The 12637-nt window shown below is 33.2% G+C and overlaps 1 long non-coding RNA gene across 1 annotated transcript; it reads right to left on the bottom strand.

The window, feature by feature from the left end:
• Positions 1–397: 397 nt before the first annotated feature.
• LOC122300122 lies at positions 398–11849 on the bottom strand. The gene is made up of 3 exons (XR_006239911.1): positions 10124–11849; positions 9822–10025; positions 398–772 (listed from the first exon to the last, which is right to left on the bottom strand). It is a non-coding gene; the product is annotated as an uncharacterized LOC122300122 (long non-coding RNA).
• Positions 11850–12637: the final 788 nt, after the last annotated feature.

Below are 12637 nucleotides of genomic sequence, written 5' to 3'. Positions count from 1 at the left end.
AAATATCTTCAAACTAACATCCTAAAAGAAAATGAGATACTTAAGATCATCATATAAAAATATCAAAGCCTTTAGACTAAGATCAAATCACGAAATATTTGAACTTTCTCCAAATAAAAACTATTTTTTCACTTACAGTTTTCAAGTTTCTATATGACGTCGGACAGAATAGAGATTATCTTGCAGGCTAGTTCCAACAGATGATTCACAGGAGAAAAATCGCCCAAAACCATATAGAAAAGTCTCTAGGGTTTAACGGAATATTATAAAATCAAACAATAATGAAAATCAGTCCACAAGTCGGACTGTTATAGCCAAAAATCGTGTTTATCCGAATTTTGCCAAAAATAGAAAAATCTTGGAAATCACTCTAAATTGAAATTCGAAATAAAATAAACAATCTGCAAAAAATTCGGCCCAAATCGGATTTAAAATGACTTCCTAACTGACAAGCGAAATATTACCATAAATAGTAAAAAATAACTAAAATTAGTGATTCGGACGGAAAAACAACAAAATTTGAGGTCGAAAAAAAGGCAGCGTGCACGCTAAAAAGAGCTTTCTGAATTGAGGTCTTATGTACAATTCCGACACCCGTAGCCAAAGTTATGGCCAAAAGACTGAAACACACTCAAAACGACCCCAATGAGGAACATATCACAATCAATTCCCGCCTTTGCGTTAATCTGCCAAATCATGGTATCTCAACACCATCAAGGTGCAATCTGACAGCTCAACATCATATGTCTCGGATCCCCCTACATCACTATATCTAAGAAAATCTATCATCAAAAGCTTTAGTCATGCAATAAAACCTCAATGAAAAGTGATAAACACATATGCTAACAATACTCCATCAAATATTCAGACCAAGATATGTCTATTACCTTGGTCAAAAACTCCAAAACAAAACATAATCTCCAGTTTTATGCTCAGAATGACGTTTACATGGTTACAAATACTTTTGACCAACCAAATGATCACTAAATGAGATGAATAATATATCCACGGAAACTACACTCAAAGAAGAACTTTTATGAATGAGTTATCATGCGAAAATACTTACAAAAGGTCTAAAATCACCACGCAAAAAGATCCAAAAATTTGCCTGAGAGAGCTCTTTTGGGTTTTTCTCTAAAAACGAGATGAAAAAGTGATAAAAGGGAGTGAAATGTATCTTGTAAAACTTTAGACTTCTAGAGGAAGAGATATGGACCCTTAATTAGAGGTGACAATGTGACATAAAGTGGAGAATAGTGAGGAGCAATGTCTACTTGCAGAAGCTGTGTGATATAGAAGCTGATGAGGTGAATTTCTCTTTCACATCAAGACACTATTGAGTGCAGTCAAGGGCAGTAGATGACCTGTCATGTGGGGGAGATAGCTTCTTCAAGAAGTTTTGTCAATGTGGCCAAATTAGTGAGCCTTAGTAGGCCTAAACCAAACGGGCTTCAATTTGGGTTTTAAAAGAGGTTTGTTTAGGGTTTGAGATATTATAAGGCCCAAATCTAATTTTTCTTGACCCAATCAAATTTTTAAAGTTTAAAAGCAATAATGTCATAACAAGAATTTGGTGAATTAATAGCATGTGAAAATGATTTAATCAAATGATTAAATATAATGCTAGAAATCAGATCAAAAAGAGTTTAGAGGCCAATTTTAGGATTTGGGGAAATTGTTTAGGGTTTCAGCTTCAACCAAGTCTTTGGTATTTCAATTAGATTCTAACCATTTAGAGTTTCATTAGGGTTGAAACTTTCTTTGATCTGGTGAATAGTATTTTGCTTAGGTGACATGATCTCACACCTTGATTCCTTCACAAACCATCTTATAGTTCCAAGTGTCCAAATAAAACTTTCCTAACAATTTGGACATTCTATGCTATGATTTTAAAACACAGCACTAAGTGTTACTATTTAGGTTACTATTCACTTCAAGAAAGTGAAAAATAAACTTTTCAATGTAAAATCTTAAATATTCATATAAACATAACTGTGCAATTTGTTTATCAAAATTCAATTTTGAAATACCTCAAAAAAAGCAAAATGTGTTTTTGAACAAGCGTATCGTTTTTTGACTGAAAATGATATTATTGCGCCATAAAATCTTAAATAATCAACTGAGTCTAATGTCACAGATCATAATGTATTCTGACACTTCTAACTATTTCAAATAAATAAAATCACATTCCTGACAATACTAACTATGTTGACAAACTAAAACCTATGCGATCAGTTGATTCGTGAAAACTTACGATATTTTCATGAGATTCCTAAAGTCTATAGAAATTTCAAAATTGAATTTCTAGCGGGCTATTATACTAAGTGTCTAATACTATTCACTATGTATTACTAAAATCTTGCTAAGTGTCTAGATAAAATTTCTCTAACCTAATTTGGACATTCCATCCTGTGATTTTAAAACACTACACTTTGTTCACTTATAGAGGTAACTATTCATTCCCAAAAAGTGAATAATAAACTTAGTACTAAAAATCCTTAATATTCATATACACATACAGTGAAATTCGTTTACGAAAATTCAACCTTGAGTGCCTTTAAAAATAATTTCACAGTTTTGAACAGGTGTTTCGTTCGAAAATATGAAAATGTGTTATTATGTCATAAAATCTTAAATAATCAATTGAGTCTAATGGTATGAAACATAACACATTCTGACACTTCTAACTATCTCAAATAATTAAAATTACATTTTTGACACCATAGTGAGTGATAACACTAACTATGTTGACGGACTAAAACCTATGTAATTGGTTAATTCATGAAAACTTATGAAATTTTCACGAGACTCCTAAAACCTATAGAAATTCTACCATTAAATTTCTAGTGGGCTGTTATATTTACAATATATTCCTAAGAACAACTTTGCTTTGAATCATCGAAAAAAATGACAAAAAATTACAAAATAACACTTGGGAGCACTCGACTCCATACTTAGTCTAAAAATATAATTTTTCTCTTAAGTAGTTTTGACCAACCTCTTGATCCTTTTTTTTTATAAGTTGATCAACCACTTGATCCTTGGATTAAAAATATGAGATCTTCAAATCAAAACATCACCTAAAACAGATCAAATCTTTAAATTCAAAATCACATGGCTAAAAATAACCAAAACATAGATCTAGCAAAAAACATCAATCCTTTAGCCTAACTGAATACTCTCTTGGATAAAAATTCATATTTTTGAAACTAGCATAAGAAATATTCAAACTTACATCCTAACATGTATATAAGAGGCTTAAGATTCTCAAATAAAAAAATCAAAACCATTAGAACAAGATTAAACCACAAAATATCTAAATTTTTTTAAAACAGAAACTATTTTTCTTCTTCCAGTTTTTAAGTTTGTAGATATAAGAAAATCTTTCATTAACAGCTTTAATCATGTAAAAAATCCTCAATCAATATTTATATACACATGTTAACAACACTCCATAAAAATTTCGGACCAAGATCTGTCAATTAACTTAGTCAAAAACTCCAAAATATAAGACACTTCAGTTTGTCGCCCCGAATAACCTTTCAGAGTTAAAACAACTTTTGACTGATCATATGACCATCAAATAGAACAAACAAGAATTTTTTTTATAGGTAAAAAAAGATTTTATTGATCCACGTAAATAGGCAAAACCTGATTACACAGGAAGTATACAAGAAAGAGCCTAATTACAAACTACGTGCTACGTTGGTGAATATGAAGATGAACTAGGTTGCGAATCATCCCAAGGAACTAGGTTGGTGGCAATGAACAAAGAGGACTAGGCATGTCCTCGATTTCATACAGATCAGTTAAGTGAATATCCGCCCCTAGCTCCTTACATGCTAACTGTAAGGATGTCCCTTCATCTGAGAACCCCCCATCCGAAGAAGAGTCCTCAACCTCTTTCGTCTCAGTGCACAGGACCCTGAACAAATTTTCAAAGAGACCTAGAAGCATAAAACAATTATCGGAGACTTCCCTCATAGCTGGCCTAAGTGAAGGACCAGTCATCTACGGTTGGGATGATCTCAAGGATGCTAGCCGAGGGGTCACGGGTCCCCACCGGCCCCTTCTGAGTCGAGGTTGTGTTGACAGTGGCCTGGGAACCACTGGAGACGTGTATCGTAACCACCCCAGCCATCTTCCTGAGAGAAAGTTGCACTTGCAAGGCCTTCGGATGATCCCCACACCTGTCGGATAGAACCATGCCATCTATTTTCCCTAGCTTTGTATCTCTATCAGAAAGCCTCTCCATGTCTGCTGGGTAATGACTAGACTTTCCTTCCGTCGACGCCATAGCAGAGCTGCTCTCTACTATAGAATAGACACGACCACAGCATATGAAGCCGACTTCCCGTCCCGACTTGTAGCACCCTCAGTGAGCACCACCTTACGTACAACCACTTTTTTTGGATTATAGGCAAACCCCTCCTAGCCACAACTCTTAACGCCTTCAGGGATGATCAATGAGCCTCTTCTTTGGCCATTGTTGAACTCCTCTAGAAGAAGGTAACAATCCCTAGAGTTTCTAAAGAGATGCAATGTGAGGACCCCATTACCCACCCATAGTTTTTTGAAGAAATTCTCACGCCACCTAGACTCGGTGGCTTCCACCACCATTTTTACCACCCATGAAGCTGCCGCCCCGTTGATGAGGAGAAACAGAGCCATTTGCCTATTTCTTTCGGTATGCGGAAACTATTGTCACCTTCCTTTGAGAAGATGAAGGTTTTTTACTTCCATTGTAAAACGCCTAGTTTCTGTCATTGAAACTAAGCAAGAAGATGAAGAAAGGGAGGAAAGAAAGAAGGAAGGAAGGAAGGAAGGAAGGGGAAGGGATCAGAGAGAGGAAATGAAATCAACTCCGACGAGGGGCACCGGAGTGAGGGTTGCGTGCATGCATGCAGGCATGGGGGGTTATACAGAGAGAGAATTGCAGGCACAGGAAAATAAGGAATTTTCAGACTAGTAGATAGTATACACAAACAAGATATTCACGCAAACTAGACTAAAAAAAGAAACAACTTTCATAAATGAAACTTTGTAAAAACACACTTACAAAAGCTTTGAAACAGGTGTGGAAAGGGATTTAGAAAAATTGTTTGAGATAGTCATGTTTTCTTTCCAAGAAAAGTGGAAGAAAGGGATGAAATGAGTGTGAAATGGGCAGAACTATTTTTTACACAAGTGAAGGATGATGAGAGAGCTGTGAATGACCTTGAGTGTTGTCTTTAACATGGGAATCAGTGAGTAAAACCAACACATTATATTTCTGTCCAAGGTGCCATGTAGGAGGAGAAGAGTGAGGTGGCTTCTAGCCTTCACTTCAAGTACACTCTAGGGCTTTCTTGGATAGATCTAGTCAGCCATGTATGGGTGGAATACTTAACCAAGAAGTAATGCCAAGGTGGCCAAATTCGTGGACCATAATGAACCTTAATCGAATGAGCCTCAATTTTGAGTTTAAATAGGGTTTGGAATGCTTCAAGCCCAAATGCAATTTTTCTTGACCCAATCAAATATCCAAAATTTAAAAGTTAGATAATGATGTCATAACATAAATTTGATGGATTAAATAGCATATGAAAATGATTTAATCAAGTGATTAAACACATTGCTAGAAACCAATTCAGTTAGGGTTTGGAGAAAACCGTTTAGGATTTCGATTTCAAGCAAGGTTTTGGGGTTTCAATTGAATTCCAACCAGTTAGGCTTTTATTAAAGCTAAAACCGCCTTTGATTTGACACAATTTGGTTAATCAGATGAAATAAGATTTTATTTAGGTGGCATGATTTCACACCTTGATTCGTTCAAAAATCTATTTAATGGTCCCTCATGGTGCCAAGTTTAACAACCCACTAGAAATTCAAAAGTAGAATTTTCATTGGCTTTAGGAACTTCATGAAAACCTCATAAGTTTTCACGAATCAACTAATTGCATAGGTTTTAGTCTGTCTACATAGTTAGTGTTATCATTCACTATGATGCCAGAAGTGCGATTTTAATTATTTGAGATAGTTAATAGTGTCAGAATGCATTATGGTATGCGTCATTAGACTCAGTGAATTATTTAGGATTTTATAGCGTAATAACCTATTTTCATATTTTTAAATGAAACGCCTGTTTGAAACTGTGAATTTAATTTTAGGTGCACTTCAGGATTGAATTTCTGTAAATGATTTTCACTTTAGGTTAATATGAATATTTAGCATTTTTCAATACAAAATTTATTATTCACTTTTTTGGAGTGAATAATAACATCGATAAGTGCATCAAGTGCAATGTTCTCAAAATCATAATGTGGAATGTCCAAATTAGGTTAGAAGTTTTATTTAAACACTTGACAAGATTTTAACTACATATGATAAATAGTATGAGACACTTGACATCATGAGAAACATTTAATAGATTTCTAGGAATCAAGGTGCGAGATCATGCCAACTAAGCAAAAACCTTATTTCATTCGACTAATCAAATTGTGCCAAACCAAAAAATATTCACTCTATCAAAACCCTTTATGGTTGGAATCCAACTGAGAACTCAAAATCATGGTTAAAACTGAAATCCTAAACGATTTTATCCAAATCTTAAAGTTGACATCAAAATCCTAACTAAATTGGTATCTATCATTGTATTTAATTGCTTAAATAAATTATTTCCACATGTTATTAATTATTCAAATTTATATTAGAACATCATTATCCAACTTTTAACTTTGAATTTTTTATTGGACTAAGAAAATTTGGTTTAGGCCTTAATAGTAATCAAAACCCTCTTAAAACCCTAAATTGAGGCCCATTCAGCTGAGGCTCATTAAGGCCCACAAATTTGGTCACATTAGCATTACTTCTTGGCTAAATTTTGCATCCCCACTTGGTTGACCATATCTTTCCAAAACGGGCCTAGAAGGTTCTAAAAGGTAAAAGCTAAAGGGTTACCTCACTTTTTCAATTCTACACTTTGCTATGTGGAAATATCTTGGGATAGTTTTGTCTACTTATTTGGGTTGTCAAGACCAACACTCAAGCTTACTCTCAGCCCTCTCTTTCATCCCTCACTTAGCCAAGAAGCTGTTTAGCCCATTTCACACTCATCCTACCTCTTTTTCCCACATTTCTTAGAAAGAAAACAAAAGACTATCTCGGATAGCTTTTCCAAAATTTTTTGCATGCCCATTTCGAAGCTTATGTAAGTGTTTTTCACATATTTTCCTTCATGAAAGTTGTTCAATTTTCTAGTTTAGTTTATATGGATACCTTATTTGTTCAATTTGAAGATCATTTGATCATTTAAATATTTTTTAAACCTCATAAAGGTCATTCTGGATGATAAACTGGAGAATATATTATATTTTGAAGTTTTTGACAAAGCTAATGGATAGATCTTGATCCGAAATTTTTATGAAGCATTAATAACATGTGTATATGATTATTGGTTGAGGATTTGTTGCATGATTAAATGTTTTGATAAAATATTTTAGATTTAAAAACCTAGAAACTGGAAAAGGAAAAAAAAAAATTTGTTTGGAGAAAGTTTTAAGTTTTATGTGGTTTAAACCTATTCCAATGGCTTTGATAATTTTATTGGAGGATCCTAAACCTCTTATAACCTCTTATATACATGTTAGAATATTAGTTTGAAGATATTTGATATTAGACTCAAAGATATGAATTTTTTTACAATGAGATATTCGTATAGGCCAAACTGTTGATGTTCTTGGCTAAATTGATGTTTTGGTTGATTTTTAGTCATGTGATCTTGCATTTGAAGCTTAGATCTATTTTAGGACACATTTTTAAACCATGTGATGTTTTGGTTTGAAGATCTTATCTTTATAATTCATGGATCAAAAAGTTGATGAAAACAAGTTAGAAACAAAAATCCATTTATGAACTTAGAAAGAAACTGAAAAGTTCAAGAATGGTTTGAGTGATTTTGATGACTTTTGTTCATGATTCAAAACATGATTGTTCTTAAGAATATGTTATGAACATTTTAGAAATAAGAGTTAGATTTTTTGAAGTTCTTAGATATGCTTTGAAATATATCAAATCAATTGACTCAAGAGTTTGACTTTTTAGTTAAAAAGTTTGAATGTTTTAAGTATGTTTTTAAACTTAGGATAAGAAGATCTTTGTTATAAAAATTTGATTTGATCATGAGTTTTGAAATTGGAAGCATTGTAACAAAGGCCAAGGAAAAAACCTATGCAAGTTTTGGCCTCTATAGAGTTTTTATGGTTTTATTTAGTTTTAAATTTTTTTATTTGATATTTGAGTTTACGACAAACTTTATACGAGGTATGTAAATTTTGGTTATTTTTGGAATTAGGATGCAAAATCTTTAAATTACGGGTAAAATGATCATTCTCGTACATATAGAGGGTAAAATGGTAATTTTGCTCTAAGTTAGTATTTTTCCATGTTTCTAATTGTTAGTGATTAATTTCTATGTTTTAAAAATTAATATTTGCAGTTCCTCATGATCGCGTTTGGTGCATAATATTGCTAAAGAAAAAAAATTATCCACTACGAATATTGCATAATACTAGATGCATGTTTAGAACATGCATTTTATATATCATGAACAGGAACAGGTAACCTTGTGTTGCATATCTTGAGACTTCAAATGTCCATCTAATCCTAAGCGGAATTTGGGGGTGTCATACCAAATATCCAATACTAAGTATGACTAAGATCTTGTCAAGTATCTAAATAAAACTTCTTTTACCTAATTTGGACATTTCACACTATACTTTTGAAAATATTGCACTTCGTGCACGTATCGAGGTTATTATTTTCTTAGGAAAAGTGAACAATAAACTTTACACTATAAAATCCTAAATATTCATATAAACCTAACCATGCTATTCGTATATCGAAATTTAACTCTAAAGTGTTTCTAAAAATAAAAATAATTAAAATCGTGTTTCTAACACCATAGGGAGTAATAACACTGACTACGCTGACAGATTAAAACCTACACTATTGGCTGATTTGTGAAAACTTAAGAGATTTTCATGAGATTCCAACAACCTATAGAAATTCAAATTCCACTATTGAATTTCAAGTAAAATGTTATAATTACGTCAATTGGAAAAGAAGCCCTTCATATTCTCCACGGAGGCACTTTTCTCTTCCAAGTATGGCTTTGTCTCAGAGCTATGCAAGAGATAGCAAATGTGCAATCTCTATATGAAACTTCATGTATCCACCATAAACTGCGAGGAATTTTCTTTTAACCATAACTGGTCCTCATTTAAAATAGGCACACATACCCCGGATAAAGCACACATCAAGCAATCACAATATAACTTGACGGTTAATCAGCAATCTAAAGTAACTTAACGTCTATGAGAATGAACATGCCAAATTTTTCTTGATCACTACCATGTTCCCAGGCTTAACCAACCTGAATAGAGCTATTTTTAACCTTTTATTTTTTTATGTTTAATTTTTTTAACTTAATCTTGAATATCTCTACTTCTTCATATTCTTTTATACACTTAGTTTGTCAGGTTGGATTTGGGTTGTAATTAGAAATACTAATGAATTTTCTATTTCATTTTCCGTATTTTATCAATTAATTCATTCCCATTTAATGCCCACAAAAAATATCCAGTGAGTTAATAAAGAGTGAAGATTACTTTTCCAAGAAAAGAAAGCGCACTAATATGTATCCAAAGAAAGGGAATAATATACCACATAAATAAATTGTAAAAAAAAAAAAAAAAGAACGAAAGAACAACCCAAATCTTTCATACTAATCCAATCACCAAGCAGTGCATTCTCAACATAAACACTGAATTAAAAACACTAACCTGAGAATCACTTCCTTTTTCAATTAGTTCATTATTTTTCTGTCCACAAGCCATACCACCATTTCAACAGTTGCTTGCAGTACTGTTTTCAGATATAGCTCCAGCCTTTTCTTGTGCAACACTCTCATCTTGGGTATTATTTACACCAGCTTTTGACTGATAGATCAAAAGGGACATCAAGGCTGAGAAATAGAGGCTCATGATCTTCAAGACCAAAAGAAAACAAAGGAAAAATTAAGACAAAGTATCAGCAATAAAACTTTTTTTTTTTTTTGATAAATAGTATCAGCAATAAAACATACAGCTTGTTCTCCAAACATGCTCCCACAAATTTCTCAGCTCATTTCTCCTAATAGGGGCTTGACAAGATAGTCAGCAGCACCTCTCAGCATGCATTTATAAACGGTGCTTATTGAATCCTGTGAAGACATCACTGTGCAATAACAGAAGCTGTACTGTTAGTTTCTTAATTGTCAGATACAGTTTCTAATACTCAAAGCCCTCATTCTGCAAATCACACTTATAACTGGGATGTTTTTGCAAATCTCATGCTCCATGATTAGTGTACGAAGAGCGAATCCAGATATTGCTGGTAAATCCACTTCTGTCAATATGAGGTCTATTTTATGGGCCCTTTTCTTCAGTATCTCCCATGCTTTTAAACCATCAGAAACAGCAACAACTGTTCAAACAATAATAAAACTATTGACATAAGACATATTTCAGTTTGACCACCACATAAGACAAAAGCACATGAGACGAGATCTTTTCGCTATGGATGTATAAACAAGTGAAGAATCACATATATATAAAGGATGTGAGACCCATGCATGGAATAAAGAAATCAAATGCACATGGGGTTGGCTATGGACGAATATTTCTTTTCTTCATGGGACATGGAGCCCACACCACTTCAACTTGTTCAATTTTTTAGCTTTTGGATCTTGGACACACACGGGGTAAAGAGCCATTGAAGAAACCATTGATCAACTCTCTCAAACCTTGTGGACAACATGCTCTCTTCGTGGACAGTATACAGCCCCATCAATCCTACTGTGACACATTTTCAAACCTTTCCTTGCTTTGGATGGATGTGAGAAAGTAAATTGGTTTCTTTTTGTCGCATGCAAGTAGTAGTCCCGGATTGACATAACAGGAGGAAAATCAGCGAGTTGGAGGCGGAAAGACGTGAAAAAAGCTAGGGACTTTTGGCTCTGTTTTTAGGGGAGAAAGAAAAAACTAGGGACTTTCAGCTTTGTTTTTAGGGGGAAGAAACAGAGCAAAGCTACAGACTGCAAGAGGGAGGTTTTCACTTTCGTTTGGAGGATGAAAAAGACACAAAACGGAGACGAGAGGCTAGACTTTGAACATAGAAGGACTTTCGGCTAGAAGGATTCTATTTTCTGGCTTTGGGACTTGAACGTAGTGGGACTTGAACATGAACTGGAGTATGAAAATAGAGCTGGATGAAACTGCAAGGAGTTTTTTGTTTCTTTTCTTCCGTGGAACGCTGAACCGAATGGCTGACTTACAGGAAGAGCAAATTTTATTTTTCGAAGGGGCTTTTGAGTGAGACACAGGGAGTTATTGGGGTTTTTTTTTTCTCTTCACTTTTGTTCTATGCTCTCGGTTAGTTTTCTAGTGTTGATTTGGTATTTTATTTTAGTTTTATCATGAAAAATGTTCATTTAATTTTCATAGCTTTTGTGTTGAACATGGTTGGATAAACTTTCGTACTAAGGTTAGAGATGAAGTTTAATGATTTAGATATTATTTTCGGATCAAAGTTAGAATTTATATTGTGAGTTTGATCGATTGAATGATTTTATTATTAGATATTTTGATTATCTATATATTTATCTTGATTCGTTGTGATATCTGAATACAATAAATGCTTGAAAAAATCCCTGTGATATTCAAATGAGTTCGTGAAGGTTATAATCATCAATCGTTCATGCTTAATCATTAGTGACTATTTTTCTTGACCTTAAATGTAAAATCTTCTAATTAAACGGAATTATCCGTCTAATAATTTAAAATATTATTTTCGATCGATTTACTTCATTTAAATTAATAATTTAAAATATTATTTTTGATCGATTTACTTCATTTAAATTAAAATAATGATTCCGTTTAATTAGAAAATTTAACATTTAAGGTCAAGAAAAATAGTCACTAATGATTAAGCATGAACGATTGATGATTATAACCTTCACGAACTCATTTGAATATCACAGGGATTTTTTCAAGCATTCACTGTATTCGAAAATCATAATGAATCAAGATAAATATATAGATAATCAAAATATCCAACAATAAAACCATTCAATCGATCAAATTCACAATATAAATTTCAACTTTGATCTGAAAATAATATCTAAATCATTAAACTTCATCTCTAACTTTAGTACAAAAGTTTAGCTAACCATGTTCAACACAACAGCTATGAAAATCAAATGAACATTTTTCAGAAGAGAAATGTTTGAAAAGAGAGAGAGAGATTATTTCACAAGAGAACTTTGCGTAGGAGCATGGTCATAGCTACTTATCTCGATCCGCTTCAGTTCCTTCAACGTCAGTAGGCCCTAATCCAATAAATAATAAGTGTGTTAATACTCATTTAACATCCTTTAAGCCACCCTTTAAACGAGAAGTTAAAATATTATAAATCTAACGCTGTTTTCTATACTTAGCATTACCTCAAGTAACTACTCTCTCGACTAACCCTTACAAGAGTAATATAAACACAATAATTAACCTAGCTAACACATATTATTTAGTTAAGCATAGCTTAGAAAAATAACTAGAATAGCCCA

The sequence above is a fragment of the Carya illinoinensis genome, chromosome 2, assembly GCF_018687715.1.
Source record: "Carya illinoinensis cultivar Pawnee chromosome 2, C.illinoinensisPawnee_v1, whole genome shotgun sequence".
NCBI lineage: Eukaryota > Viridiplantae > Streptophyta > Magnoliopsida > Fagales > Juglandaceae > Carya > Carya illinoinensis.
The sequence above is the reverse complement of the archived record's forward strand: the minus strand, read 5'-3'. Positions and strand labels throughout refer to the sequence as shown.